The following is a 13,333-nucleotide window of genomic DNA, read 5'->3' as shown; positions in this document are numbered from 1 at the left end:
AGGCTGGCACCTCTCTTGATTTTAAGATGGCTGCTACTTCCTGCAGGGGCTAATGCTTCCTCTTTCAAGTGGCTGGAAAAGAGTGAGCATCTTTGATAATTCCCAGCAACAGCCTCAAATGTGCTTGCACTGGATAGGCTCAGGTCACGTGCCTACCACTGAACCAGTCATTGGCCAGCAGATAAGATGCATAGGACCCCCGGGTGGGCTCAACCTCCCTATAACCACATTGATGCTTACATGGAGGAGGGGAGATAGATGGAGAAACAACCATAAATGTCCCCAAAGGTACTTAAAAAAGAAGAAAGCTAAGAATGTGTTGGCAGTTGTAAATGGACTATTTTACGATTATCACGCAGTCCATGTACTGTTACCTCCAAATTCTTAAACATTTTTGTGGAGACTGGAAGAGAGAAAGTCAAGAAGAGCAGGATATTTGGAAAAGCAAGTGGGGACGTTTCCATAATAAGCTGTATGTTGGGAAAGCATGTTTCTCCCACAGAATAAAGAGTAGGAGAAGGTAATAATGCTATGGTGATACAAAGGATTTAGGGTTTTCTGTTTGTTTGTTTTGTTTTGTTTTGTTTTTAAGGATTTGGGATTTTGACTAGATCTAGTGATCTCAGAATAAGAGGCAAACCCTAAGAAAGTGCCTAAATCAAGCTGGGGGAAAACCATAGCTGAAACTGAAGAGTTAGTTGTGGTACATTCGAAAAAATTTGTTCAAAAGGTCAAACTATGTAGGACTGAATTCTCCCAAGACTCCTAGATTGAGTTATTTATATTCAAAAAAGGATACTAATGTCCACCTTACATGGCCATCAGGAGAATTAAAACAGATACTATTCACAGCACAATGTTAATTTTAAAAAAATGCAGATGATGCAAAATCAATGTTTTTAAATTATTTTGTAATGAAGTTAACAAAAAAGAAGTGTACCAAATTATATAGAGGTAATTATCTCAAAAAAGAAAAATATATTAAAAAAAATCTATGCCCAGTTAAAAGATTTAAAGATACTATTCCAAAATATTAGTTATATCTGTTGGTGATATTATGGATGCTTTTTTCCTTTTGAATTATCCTGAAGTTGTTAGCCTAAAGTTTAACAAAGTTCATGTATTTACTTTTTTGTAATAAGAATCAACTACATTTTTAAACCTAAAGAATAAAAAGAAGTCTAATATTAAAAAGGAAAAAACAGGGGCGTCTGGGTGGCTCAGTGGGTTAAAGCCTCTGCCTTCAGCTCAGGTCGTGATCCCAGGGTACTGGGATTGAGCCCCGCATCGGGCTCTCTGCTCCACGGGGAGACTGCTTCCTCCTCTCTCTCTCTGTCTGCCTCTCTGCCTACTGGTGACCTCTGTCTGTCAAATAGATAAATAAAATCTTTAAAAAGGAAAAAAACAAAAAAGACACTATCTGTTTAAGTATGCATAAGGAGTGAAGGAGGAAGCAGTGTATGAGGAGAACATGAGTAACCGTTGAAGATGGGAAAAGCTACCCAAGTTCATAATGCAAGATCTTCCTCAATTTCCGATGAAGTAATAAGGCTGATAAATGTTCCACTTTCCCCTAAGTCTAAGGCGCTGACAATGTAGAAATGTGTAATTGAGGGGAAGACTACACTACCTTTGGCTCCTTTGATTACAGCCTGTGTGAACACAGACACGCTATCTTACCATGGCATTTAGCAGAGGGCCATTAAAATTGCAACCCCAGTCACAGGAGGGAATAAATATCCTCTCTAATGCCAGCCTTGCAAACTCAAATCAATTGGTGATGGAAACTGCCACTCTGGGGAAGAAAAAACACGCAAGGATTCCATAATTTCAACAAACGTGAAAAAACAGTACTCTGGCCTGCATATGTGTTCAGGAGAGATGGAGTGATCATTTTAAGATGTCTGAATTTTGTCATTCTCATTCTGCTTGTATTACTTTGATCAATATGTTTGTTGTAAATACTGTAGCTCAGTATTTGGTGAACATTCTTATTTAGGCTGGACTGCTGCCACAGTAGAACCAGATAGTACTTAATTTGCTTGACTATTAATCAGATTATTTATATTAACCATGAGATCTTTTAACTTATTGGCATTAAGATTGCTAAACAATCTTGCCATTGTAGATGGTAAGAAGTCTGACCACAGTAGAAGTGAACAAGACTGTTCTGTGAGCATGGAATGCATTCGTCACCAGTCAATGCTTTGCAGAATACTGGGTGTATTTTATTTATTTTTTTTAATTTTTTTAAAGATTTTATTTATTTATTTGACAGAGAGAGAGAGAGACAGATCATAGGTAGGCAGGGAGGCAGACAGAGAGAGGAGGAAGCAGGCTCTCCGAGGAGCAGAGAGCCAGATGTGGGGCTCCATCCCAGGACCCTGGGATCACGACCTGAGCTGAAGGCAGAGGCTTTAACCCACTGAGCCACCCAGGCGCCCCTACTGGGTGTATTTTAGACTAGTTTTTAAAAAGAAGAGAATAAGAGGAAAATGAATATATTACATATTGCCTGATATCTCATTATGTTCTCTCATAAAGGGGTAAATATTTAACAATTGTTTTGCGAGTATTCTCTAGATTCATAGATGGTCCAAAGCAATTTTTAAATATTTTTATAGCTATTAGAATCATAACAAGCAAGGTCATTGATTCTTGTGTTTGTGTTAAATAGGTGGTAAAACTAATCACAAACTAAATTCAAAGTGTATTTCAGGTGCTTTAATCACAATGCAAATTTTACCCCAGTCACTCAATTCTTTGCAAAGTTCTCATCAGATAAATAAAACAGATGATACAAAAATGGCTGAAGTTTGTAAGGATACTATTATCTAGCATCATAATAATGATTATGATAGTAGATCCTCTGAAACACTGATCAGGGACCAGGCCCTGTGCTAAGCATTTTGCAAATAGAATTGATTGACTCTTCCAAAAAAGGAACATAAGCCGGATCATTTCTCCCATTTTACCATAAGAGGATATTGCAGGTCGGAGAGGATCATTATCTTGCCCAAATCCACAGGTAGCGGGTGAGGAGGTAAGGTTTGAACCCAGGCAGGCTGAATTCCCAGTCCATACAGGACGACCCTACAGTAGAGCTAAGATTGCCAATAACTTATGGGTTTTATTCTGAGCTGTCATCTTTTTTACTTGAAGGGTGTTTCTTTAAAATGTGCCAGTTTTTAACTTTTAAATCCTTTTCATTTCATTATGGCATATTACAGCTCTATATTAAAAAGTGGGAAAGGTAATATGTCAATTGTACAGATGGCACTGACTTAAGATGGTCTGGCTTAGAAATTTTCAACTTTACGGTGGTGTGAAAGCAATACAAATTAGGTAAACTTTGAATTTTGATCTCTTCCCAAGATAGTGATGAGTAGTCTGCAATTGTCCAGTGATGCTGGGCAGAGTCACTGAGCTGCAGGCCCCCAGTCAGCCGCGGGGTAGGAGAGCGAACAACTGATACACTTAGAACCATTCTGTTGCTCACCAGTATGGTATTCAGTAGATTATATGAGAGAGTCAACACTTTATTATAAAACAGGCTTTGAGTTAATGATTCTGCCCAACTGTAGGCTAATGAAAATGTTCTGACTTTGCCTAAGGTAGGCCAGACTAATTATTGATGATGTTTGGTAGTTTAGGGGAATTGAACGCTTGTCCAACTTTCGGTGGGTCTATCAGGGAGTAACCCCAAATAAGCTGAGAACGATCTGCATTTCATTTTTATTTTTATAAAAGGAAGACAATAAAATAGTGTTTTGGACTACAGTATAGGAGAGCATATGTGTGTGGTATGAATGCAATAAATTTTGATAATATCATTTAAATTTCTTTAGATTCAGCGCTGGAAAAGAAGAAATACCGAATGACAATGAATGCTAGAGAGAAGTTTGATTAAGACAGGCTTAAACTGAGTTTAAGCTCTGTGTTTCAGAAAGAAAAAAGTTATCTACATCGGGATGAGGAATGTGTCTTCAGTCCTTAATTATTAATTTGTTACTGCCTATCACAGACTCTTTACTAGAATGGTATTTCTAGACCAAGGATAAAAGACAGAGAATGCTTGATAATAGTTTTTATCAAATCCCACCTACTTCAGATATTTAGAAAATTTTTGTTAGCTCAGATGTTCAGAAAATTACCAGAATTATTGCTATGTGATTTTAACAATTTATTCTATGATGTCTTCAAATCAACCCAATTACTTTCCTCAAGATCCAATTAGTTTGCAATATTTCAAGATATTTAGCAGTTGCCAATTTTTTCTGAAGTTTTTATTTATTTATTTGACAGACAGAGATCACAAGTAGGCAGAGAGGCAGGCAGAGAGAGGAGGTGGGGAGCAGGCTCCCCGCTGAGTGGGCAGCCTGATGCAGGGCTTGATCCCAGGACCCTGAGATCATGACCTGAGCTGAAGGCAGAGGCTTAACCCACTGAGCCATCCAGGTGCCCCAGCAGTTGCCAATTTTTTTTAAAGCAAGAGATGTTCACCACGGTTTTTATTCTCATAATGTCTACATTATTGAAAAACAGAAGATAAACCAAAAGAGGAAAAATGCTATCAAATTGCCACCATAAGGGAAAAAAAAAGTGCCAGGACACATGGGTGGCTCAGTTGGTTAAGAGTCTGCCTTCAGTTCAGGTCATGATCCTGGGGTCCAGGGATAGAGTCCCACATTGGGCTCCTTGCTCAGCAGGGAGTGTGCTTCTTCCACTGCGTGCTGGTCCTCCTGCTTGTGCACGCTCTCTCTCTCTCTCTGACAAATAAATAAATAAAATCTTAAAAAAAATGCCCCTTGGTTGATACTTGATTTGGGTTACTTGATTTCTACATTATAGAATCCACTAGACAAGCAGTCAGATCTGGATTTGTAAAGATTAGGCAATAAAGACCTTTCTTCTCTTCTTTTACTTGGAATAGCAATACCACCTCTTCCATGTAATGCGTGCTGGTTTGAAAATGTTTTTTAAAATATGAACTATGTAGATTGAACACAGTAAACAAAAGCACTACATCTTTGTTTAGCTACGTCAATTTGAGAAATTATGTAAGTTTAGTAGCAACAAAATATTTGAGTATTCTTGGGTTTAATCGTTGCAATAACTTAGTAAAAAACAAACTATTCCTGTTTATTATTTGTAATGTTTGGGGAATAAATATGCTGATAATTCTTTTGCAACCCTAACATGTACGCAACAGGACCCTTTCTAAGTTTGGGACCCTATGAGGTACTAAAGCAAGCATTCACTTCTCTCACGCTTGAGGTCACAAGTTTTTGCAAGTCAAAAAGGTTGACCATGCCAAAAACATCATGCCACACACTACCAAATAAAAGAACACTGTTATTCTTACAGGGAAAGGTTTGACAAGACAGGAAATAGGCAGGGTCAGAGAAGTTTACTTAATACTGAGACTTATTTAACCATCGTGAAACCAAAATACAATGACAGTTAAAAAAATAAACAAATAGCCATTACACAAAACAAAACCCCAGGATACATGGTCTCTACTGGAACTGATTATTAGATTTTTAGCAAGTACGGGAAGTGGGTATCCCCAGAGAATCCTCACAAAATTTCTAGACATCTTCACCATTGACTTTTGTCGCAAGCCTTTTCCTGAGATAATGCGGACTAAAATGGTTTTAATCGGTGGGTAGAAATTTGAACAAAGAAAAATCAGTCTTAAAACGCTGCAAAAGAACTTCATTGAAAGGAATCATTTTAAAAGTGCGTTCTCTTAAAAATGGGGAGGGAGGAGGAGGAAAACAGAAAATGGAAGATAGGAAAAATCTAGCTGTTCATTACAATTTTCCATTTTTTGTTTAAACACAGCAGGAGGGCAAAGCTGCTGGCTTCTCTTCATCCTTGCAAATGCCAGGAGGGATTATGCAAACCCCACAACCACCCAAATCTTATTTAAAGTTATAATCATTGTTCTCATTTAATGACTTTTGCCTGCTTTCACTCGAATATTGCTGCATCTTGTTTTCTGCCAGTTTGGACCCACTGGGAGTCGTCAATTCATAATTGCAGATAAACCTTTTTTAAAAAGAAAATGCTACCTTCAGAAAAACAAACATCAAGTGACATCTAGTGGATGTCTGGATGTTATTTTCTAAGGCCTCTGAAGGGCAGTATTCTCAACATACATTGCCTTAACATTGCTCATCATTTTGGTTTTTCAGGTGAAATCTCCGTCTTTTCTTAAGACAGAAGGACAAGTTATCAGATAGGAAAGTGGCCATTATCTTTTCTCAAAGGAAAAAAAATCTCTTTTCATCAGCATATAAATAGCAATTCTCGAGATAAACCATCTTGGAAGTAACTCACCTGTAACTCACACCAGACAGTGTGCAAAAAAAGAAATCATGGTGGGGCACCTGAGTGGCTCAGTGGGTTAAAGCCTCCGCCTTGGGCTGAGGCCCTGATCCCAGCATCTTGGGGATCAAGCCCCACCTCGGGCTCTCTGCTCAGCAGGGAGCCTGCTTCCTCTCTCTGCCTACTTGTGATCTCTTTGTTAAATAAACAAATAAAATCTTAAAAAAAAAAAAAGAACTCATGGTATATGCAATGTTGGACCATTATTTGGGCAATTATCAACTGTGTAAATGGTTCTTAAGAGAAGATGACATTTCAGGTTCCCAGTTCCTCTGTTTATCTGTGAACCTAAAGAGCATTATTAATTTGACAAATCTGTATTTAGTCCCACTGTGGCCCCCATTTTTCTTCCCCTCCACCCCCTGCAGGAGGATTGTTCATGTATGTAGGTCCATTTTTCATAAACGAGTAACATTTGCTTGTCCGTTACAAAGTATTAAAGAACAGTGACTTAACCAAGAGAGCAGCTGAAAACTTAATTGGGATTGGGATCGCTTAACAACTCCTCCCCAGCGATGTCATGTGTCCAAAAGGCGAGAGGCGTTGTTGAGAATACATGCCTTGTGTTGGCTGTCTAAAGACTGCATTTGTTAAAGAGACAGAAAGGGAAATTATAGGGGAATTAAAAGATGGTGTCTAAATTTAGTATTTTCTTTCCTTTCAAGGAAAGGAAACTTGGAATATGCAACTGTAACCCAAAAGCCAGCTGTCTGGCGTCCCCAAGACTTGCAGCCTTTTAGAATCACTCTTCAATTTAATAATCACACACACACACACACACACACACACACACACACACACAGTCCTGCATGAAGACCTTCTCTGACTTCCTGTAGAATAGCTAGCCTTCCCACCTTCCCTTCCATTCCCCCAATCATTTAAGGAATTCTTGAGAGTTCTGCTTTTTTTTTTTTTTTGAGAGTTCCACTCACTGTTAATCTCAGCTCTGCATCAGCCTTCATAGCACTGTCTAGTTCTTTACCTACTTAGGCCCAGATGCAAACTTTTCGGCTTCCTGTCATCCTCCAAAGCACCACCGACACTACAGCTGCGTGTGTGGTCACCTTGATGGAAGCTGGGGTAAGAGGAGGGAAGCTGCAGAACAGATGGCTCAGCGGACAGATGAACAGACTCTGTGCAATGATACAATGTCTGGGATTTGTTTCAAAATAATTCACTGGGGTTGGGGACGGGGGAGTAGGTGGGGTTACAGAAGAAACAAATCAGCTATGAGTTGAGACTCGTTGAAGCTGAGTGATGACTGCATGAGGTTCATGCATTCTATTTCTGTATCTGATGGAAATTTGCATAATAAATATGTAAAAGAACTAGTTCCTTGGCTATCCTTAATGTAAGAGGTTTCTCTCTGGCTCTGCTTCCTTCTCCCATAAGCCTCTGCCACATTTTGGGGCCCCCTCCCTTCTGAGTCTTACTGCCTCTCCTTCTTAGGCTGCCCAAGCAAGCTTTGAGCTCTGGGACCCATTCTAAAACCCAGGGAGCCCATCAGAACGTCTTGCCAACTCCCTAAAAATAAAGAAACCAGAATTCCCTAAGAGGAATTCTGCCCTGACTTTAAGACATACCCAGCTCAGGTAAAAGTGATGCAACTGGCATGCTACTGGAGTGCACAGTGTTCCAAAAGTTGAGTTCCCTTCCTCCTGCGATTTCTATTCTAACTGAGGCTCTCACGGTTGAGTCTAACAAAAGTGGACACAGATAACTATATCAGGACAAAGCAGTTTAAAAGATAATATTCCGTGCCTACAAGTAAGTCTTGGAGAGAAAGCACAGGTAAGATGTAGCAACTGGGTGATTATTTTTGCCCTTAACCAAAAGATATTCAGCTAGACGTCAAACATCGTGTCACATATAAACAGAAGTATCTTTAGAAATAAACAATATATGTCTCTCTCCCGCTCAGCTACAGCATGGCCAAGGGCCATGCAGCTATCCCAGCAGGTTCAGCAGAGGTGCACCGCCAGCCCGAGAAATCTAAACACACCCACACGTTCATGAACTTGGTGGGAGGGGAAGGAGGCACATTGGCCCCCAGCCCATGTAATTAACCACTTTCTCTCCCATCTTAATCAGCATCAACTGGACACCAGCTCCTTTCACTTAATGTTGTCAACTTTAGCCTAGAAAATGCAGGCTTTGCTTTGTGCAGTTCTGAAGTTACCTGAGATTATTGTTCCAGTCCCTCCCCCTGAAAAAGGCATGCACATGAAGAGAGGAAATGAGGTTTACGTAAGGAAGAAGAGTTCTCACTTCAACATGCATGTGTAGGCAGAATAAGAGAATTCACTCTGATGATGATGCGAATAATACAAAGGTGGAAACTGTCTGTTGTGCCAAGAGGGAAGAAAGGGGTTCAGAAGTGTGGGCATGGGGAGGGAGGAGTAGCTGTGACTTCTGCAGCCACTTGCCAAACGCCTCTGAGCAAGGGATTTGGGAAAGTGAACTTGTTCCCAGCGATATGTGCCATTGTCCCCAAACACGTGGGAGACGATGTCAGCACTTACTTCTGGCACTAAATTGAAAAAACACTTCCTCTCTTTCTGCCAGCACCATTTTTTTCTCCCACTCACCCCCGGAGTTTGACACAATTTCCATTCCAAGGAGACCCGGCAATGATTCCAAGGAGACTGGCTAACATATTCCAGTGAAAGAGCTGGCGGACCGCGTGAGACCGGCACGGGGATCAGTTTAGGCTGAAATGAATTAGGAAACATTTTTAAGTTACCCTTTGAAGTTTTTATTGCCTTATCATCAAACAGCTTCTCTTCTTTGGCTGTATATTGATTTTTCTGACTATGAAAAAGTGTTTCATCTCTTCTATGATAATCAAACACAGTCTCAGTTCAATGGGCACCTTCTTTTTTCTGAACTGTATTATTCCACATATCATGGAAGTATCCTCCCCCACCCCCCATCAGACAGGGACCTCAGAGAGCATTGGTCTTCTTCCAATATTATTTTTCCTATAATTCCCAACAATATAACGTTTCCATTCCAAACATATAGCTGCATGGGATTACATCATTATTTGCCTTTGTTCTAGTCAAAGTATATTTTATGAGCTTCCTGTCGTTTGTCCTGAGCTAGGCTACTATTTGTCAAAATATCACCTCTGAAATTGTCGGCTTTTCTAAGATGCCAGAGAAAAAAATATTTCATGTCAACTAAAAGTTAAGCTCTTATAAATCTCACAGGGGTTTCAAAATGGAACACACTTGGGATTTCATTTCCTTCTAAGGATAATGCCCTTTCTACTACTCAGAGTGAATGGGTTTACAGAGGAATATTTTGTCACAGTATTTCCCTTTTAGCCCCTGGCATGCTAGAAAATAGTCACAAAGTTTCTTTCTTTCCTAGGAACCTGCACCTATTCAGTGTTTATACCCTAGGCAAAAGTTGGGTTAAACTCTTCCCTGGGTGGAGATGGGATATTATGAGATCCCAAGTCAGGAACCTTGGAGTCCAGTCCTACAACTGCTGATTTGGTTGGTTTTATAACCCCAAGCACATTGTAGCCTCCCTTAGTTTCAGGTCGTTCATTTGTAATCTAACACTGTCTCAAGTCTTTGAAAGTTTCATTCTCAACTTTGTTTTTATAGTGTCTCAGTGCTTTCTATCCATACTTCCTTTGTTGTCCCCTGTGCTTACTGCCCAGCTATCCTGGCGATGGTCTCTTAACCTCATTGTGACAGATGTTAGATTACTATCAATCTTCTGGAGACTCAGCTCTGAGGATGTTACTCTTTGCCCCAAGCCTTCTACTGCTAGCCCCTGCTTCCCTGGCACGTAGGACCCTTTGGAGTAGACCAGCAGCCCACCATTCCAGAACAGCTATCAGCAATTCCTACATGTCCTTTGTATTCCAGTCTGTTTGCCTTTTTTTTTTTTTTTTTTTTTTGCCATTTTGCTGACTGTTCCTTGGGCCTTCTTTGTATTTTCAAGGCACATCACATATTGCAATGATTTCCTTATTTGTCTTACTTCCCTTCCTAGATGGTAACCTTCTTGAGGATAATTGTTACCATTCATTGACCAAATATTCTTTGCTGTGGACTGTGTGAGATACGTTACACCCATAATTTCTAGATTTTTTAATCATGTAAGCTGGGTATTATTATCTTTATTTTTCAGATCTTAAAGACAGAGACTCGTAAGTGGTTAAATAATGTCTTTAAAGTCATACAGCTAGCATGTGACAGCTCCCGTCTAGTATTATCTACAGAAACACTGAATTGAATGAACCATGATGCTGGCACTTGCCCAGCACACAGATGCTAGGCAAATACTGGATAAGCATGCATGAATGAGTGAATGAATGATTTTATATTTTAAATACAGCCCCCTCACTTTAGATAACTGCCACCAGGTGGCAGTAGTTTCCCACAGCCATACTGCCTGGATGCCCTAGTCACTAAAATGCAATAAAAGAGCCGGAAGGGACCCTGCGGATTACTCAATGATTATCCTTACTTCATGCTAAAAAAAAATTTGAGCAGTTGTAGGTTACTTTACTTATTCAAGATCTTTTAGTTGATAAAAGAGCAGACCTTAAACTTGAGTCTAAAACACACCAAGGCTAGCGTTGTATTATACCAACTTGTAGTTTTGTTTTTATGATGGTTTCTTCCTTTCTTTCTTTTTGTTTTGTTTATTTATTTGACAGACAGAGATCACAAGTAGGCAGAGAGAGAGAGAGGGAAGCAGGCTCCCTGCTGAGCAGACAGCAGGACCCTGGGATCATGACCCGAGCCAAAGGCAGAGACTTTAACCCCTGAGCCACCCAGGTGCCCCTCAACTTGCAGTTTTATAGTCATAATCTTCCCATATTATTCAATATTTTAAAATATTCATTAAAATAGTAATTATCAAAATTTGTTTCATCATAAAATTTTAAGCTTTCTTAAACACATAATATAGTCTTCATGTTTAAAATGTTGAAGTACAGCAAAAAAGGAAAAGATTACCAGCAATTCCAACAGAGACAATCATTATTTTGCTACTATTCTACCAGAGGTTCTTTCTCTCAATCCATTTTTGAAAATTTTGTAATTTCTTAATCTTAAATTTCCTCTATTATCTTACCTTCATTTTTTTCAGAGATTTCATTTATTTATTTGACAGAGAGGTTGTGTGAGCACAAGCTGGGAGACAGAGGGAGAGGAAGACACAAGCTCCCTGCTGAGCAGGGAGCCTGATGTGGGGATCCATCCCAGGACCCTGGGATCATGAACTGAGCTGAAGGCAGCCACTTAACGAAATGAGTCACCCAGGTGCCACTATAATCTTACTTTCATAAAAAATTATTAGGTATTTTCCTTAAGAGACCTCTTGGATCTTTTAAAATTTTTTCCCAATTTAACCATGCTTTGTTGCTAGTAAGGGGAGACCATTTTTAACTTACTTCTTTTTTTCCCTTATACTTCTTGAGAAGATTCCCTCAGTGAGAGAATTCCAGTTTCGTTTGTTTCCCTTTTCTCCTTCTTTTCAGTAAGGAAAAGAAAAAGTACTGTCAAAACACTGTGTCGATAATCCATCTCCAAAGGGAGAGGTATCTTTTCAGCAAAGGGCATTTTATTTTCACCTAAGTTATTTCTCCCCACCTCACCTCTCTTCCCAGAATGATGATATAATACTGAGGGCATTTCTCAGCTAAAAGGATTGGGTCAGTTACATAAAACAGTATATTTTATACTAATGAACAGAGCAGTATGATGGTTTTAAATGGCTGATCAAAGCTTACCCTTTTATCTTTACTAGAATGATCACATGCTTCTTAGCATAGGTTTTGCACATACAGTTCTCTCTATATCTAGGGACACTCTCTAATCTATAAATATTCCTACAAATATCATTGAGCTTTGGTGCATGATTTTTTTTTTTTAAAGATTTTATTTACTTATTTGACAGACAAGTAGGAAGAGAGGCAGGCAGAGACAGAAGAGGAAGCAGGCTCCCCGCTGAGCAGAGAGCCCGATGCGATGCGGGGCTGGATCCCAGGACTCCGGGATCATGACCTGAGCTGAAGGCAGAGGCTTTAACCCACTGAGCCACCCAGGCGCCCCTGGTGCATGATTTCTATTGTTCTCTGTAATCTGCAGTTCTCAAGACCAAGAGCTCATCACTGCTACTTAAGGGCATGCAGTAGAGGTGACCAGAAGGGAAGGAAGTTGGGGGGCAGAGAGATGTCTGAGCTCTTGGCAATCTTCTAACAGGGACCACTACTGGTGTTGGAATATGCAGGGAAAAGAAGAGAAATGAGAAACCTGGCCAAGAGTGAGTTGGGGATGGTCAAAGCAGCATGCTTGTGGTAAGGAGCCCTGCTGAGAATGCTCCAAGGGACAACTTGGACTCACGACTCCCATAACCATACCAGTGTCTGAGGCCCATTAAGTGCAACCCCGATATATTCATTTCACAAAACTCCAGGTGCCTACGTATCCTAGCTTTCTAGTCCTCCATCGTTCTTCCATTGATAAGATGGAAAACGAGTTGGAGGAAATAATTATCCTGTATGTCCTGTCAGGGGAGATCGGGAGGGTCCTATTGTGGGAGGTACTGTGGAAGGAGGGTGCTCTGAAACCCCAATCTTGGGCCTTGGCCTCCTTACGCACCTAGGCCAATTGTTTAAGTACTTCCTCCTAAGTAAGGCTTCCTTAAGCCTTAAGGCTTCCTCAGCTGATAGCCGCCCTGGTGAGATAACTGGAGGAGTGAATGCCTGTAGGTGTCTCCCTGAATATTTCTCCTCTGAGGTGTCTAGCACCAAGGACAGGGTGGACAATGGGCATCATCAGTGAGTGAGGCAGAATTGTCAAGGAAGAAGGCTTCTGCCTGGGGAAGTGAGTGAACTGAGAGTGTGGTTACTATTCAACTTGTAGTTCATCTGAAGATCCTAAAGTGCAGTCCTACGTGTAAAACGAGACTT

The sequence above is a fragment of the Meles meles genome, chromosome 6 (genome assembly GCF_922984935.1).
Source record: "Meles meles chromosome 6, mMelMel3.1 paternal haplotype, whole genome shotgun sequence".
Taxonomy (NCBI): domain Eukaryota; kingdom Metazoa; phylum Chordata; class Mammalia; order Carnivora; family Mustelidae; genus Meles; species Meles meles.
Note: the sequence above shows the minus strand (reverse complement) of the source record.